The sequence below is a fragment of the Orycteropus afer genome, unplaced genomic scaffold, assembly GCF_000298275.1.
Source record: "Orycteropus afer afer isolate SDZICR_OR568_19922 unplaced genomic scaffold, OryAfe1.0 scaffold00081, whole genome shotgun sequence".
NCBI classification, from domain to species: Eukaryota; Metazoa; Chordata; class Mammalia; order Tubulidentata; family Orycteropodidae; genus Orycteropus; species Orycteropus afer.
Window position 1 is genome coordinate 9,997,499 of NW_006921668.1, and position 2,359 is coordinate 9,999,857.

Genomic DNA, 2,359 nt, shown 5'->3' on the forward strand with positions numbered 1-2,359 from the left:
TTGAACCGCCAGCCTTCTGGTTAGCAGTCAAGTGCTTTAGCCACTATGCTACCAGAGCTCCTAAAACATCCTTAGGATTTGGATAATCAAATAATAACAGAGGAAGCTGTTTTAGAAGGAAGGCCCAGAGGCGGCAAGTGATGTCAAATTTGAATGTTCCCATGATTGTGTAGGTTGGGGGGGGGGTAAATGACATAATCCATGTGGTGTTTAAGGGAGAGTAGTAATGTGACTCTATGTTGCAGGTTGGAATAGAGAGTGAGAGTAGAAGCACATAAAACATTTAGGAAATAGTGCAAAACATAGAAGCAATGGGATATCTGTCTGACATGAGCTTTTGTCAGTGGGGATGGAAAGAGAGGGAGTCTGTGAGAACCTTCTGAAACAGTTTATTTAGGTAAACTTGGTGAGTGATTGGGATGAATTAACATTATCCTAGAAATATGAGGAAGGTAGTTCTGCTTCAAGTTAGAAGTCAGTAAAGTAGAATGCAGAGAATATATGTGCAATGATGGACTATGGAGAAAAGAATGTGTAAATGAAGCCCAGTTCTCTGTTTCTCAGGTTTGAATCTTATTTAATCAAATATATAACATCCTCTGGGCCTGACACTGCCATCAAAAATGCCAAATCAAACTCACTGTCATCAGGTCAATTCCGACTCATAGCAACCCACTTTGGGCTTCCAAGGTGGCAAATCTTTATGGAAGTGATTGCCCCATCTTCCTTGCACAGAGAAGCTGGTGGGTTTGAACCACCAAACTTCTGGTTAGCAGTCAAGTCCCTTAGGCACTGTGCTACCAGAGCTTCTTAGCTCCTGACTTGTTGTTGTTATTGCTTTGTGTCGTCGAGTTGGACCCGGCTCATAGCGACCTCTCCTTGGGTTTCTGAGGCAGTATCACTATGGAAGTAGATTGCTCCATCTTCCTTCCGAAGAGTGGCTGGGGGGGTTTGAACTGCCAGCCTTCTGGTTAGCAGTCAAGTGCCTTAGGCACTAAACTACCAGAGCTCCTGACATGGTAACTATCAAAACAAAATCAAATACAATAATCAGCATGCAACCCTACCCTTAATCATTATATTGAGAGAAATAAGCCAATCACAAAAGGACAAATATTGTATGGCCTCACTTATATAAAAAGGCAAGAAAAAGCAAATGTATAGAGACCAAAATTTATTAGTGATGACCAGGGGCGAGAGCAAGGGGAAGAGGAGTTAATGGTGATGGAAAAATCACGTTCATTTAGGGTATGGTTGCAGTACGGATTATTGTAATTAAGTTGCTGCTGTTGTTGTTGGTACGTGCCATCGAGTCAGACCCAACTCGTAGTGACCCCTCCTTGGATTTCTGAGGCAGTATCACTATGGAAGTAGATTGCCCAACCTTCTTTCGGAGGAGTGGCTGGGGGTTTGAACTGCCAGCCTTCTGGTTAGCAGTCAAGTTACACTTCTAAATAAATTGTACACCTATAAAAATTTGAATTGACAAAAGTTGTGTGATAGACATATATATAATGACAAAAAAAAAAAAAAAAAAAAAGAACTGCTGCTGAGGCTGCTTAAATATAACCAAACACCTCAAGGGATTTTGTTCCTTGGTTTGGAGGTTCAGGGTTATGGTTACATGGGCATCCCAGTTAATTGGCCTTATAATGTGTTCTGCCTCCTACTCTGTTTTATGGTGTCTGGAGTCTTAAAAGCTTGCAAATGTCCATCCCAGGCACAGCAATTGGTCTCTGTTGGCTTGGAGTAGTGGAGGAGGAGGGAGAGTTAGGAACAGGGGGAGGATATGGAATATATTGCCGATTGTCTCCACGGACAGCTGCCTCTTTTGCCATGGACCTGAGGAACTTGATAGTGCCTGGCTGCCATTGATGAACATTTTGATTGAGAAGAAATCCTGATCAAGGGACAAAGTTTCACATTCTCTTGGACTCTAGACTTTCTGGAGCCTTTGGGAGTAAATGAACCCCTGAAACTACTGTCTTTAGTTAATCTTAAACTTTAAATGAGCAATGTCCTCTGAGGTTTTCTTGTAACACACCAATGGTTTGGCTTTAGTAGAGGAGGTCTGCCTTGAGTTGTTGTTGTTGTTATGTGCTGTTGAGTCAGACCTGACTCATAGCAACCCCTCCTTGGGTTTCCGAGGCAGTATCACTATGAAAGTAGATTACCCCATCTTCCTTCCCGGGAGTAGCTGGTGGGTTTGAATCACCAGACTTCTGGTTAGCCGTCAAATGCCTTAGGCACTACACTACCAGAGCTCACAGCTTTTGAGAGCTATGTGGGATGATGTTAACAACAAGTACTTGAAAGATTGGATGGGAAACTTGAGTAGCAGCGAGTTTACATTGGTGGG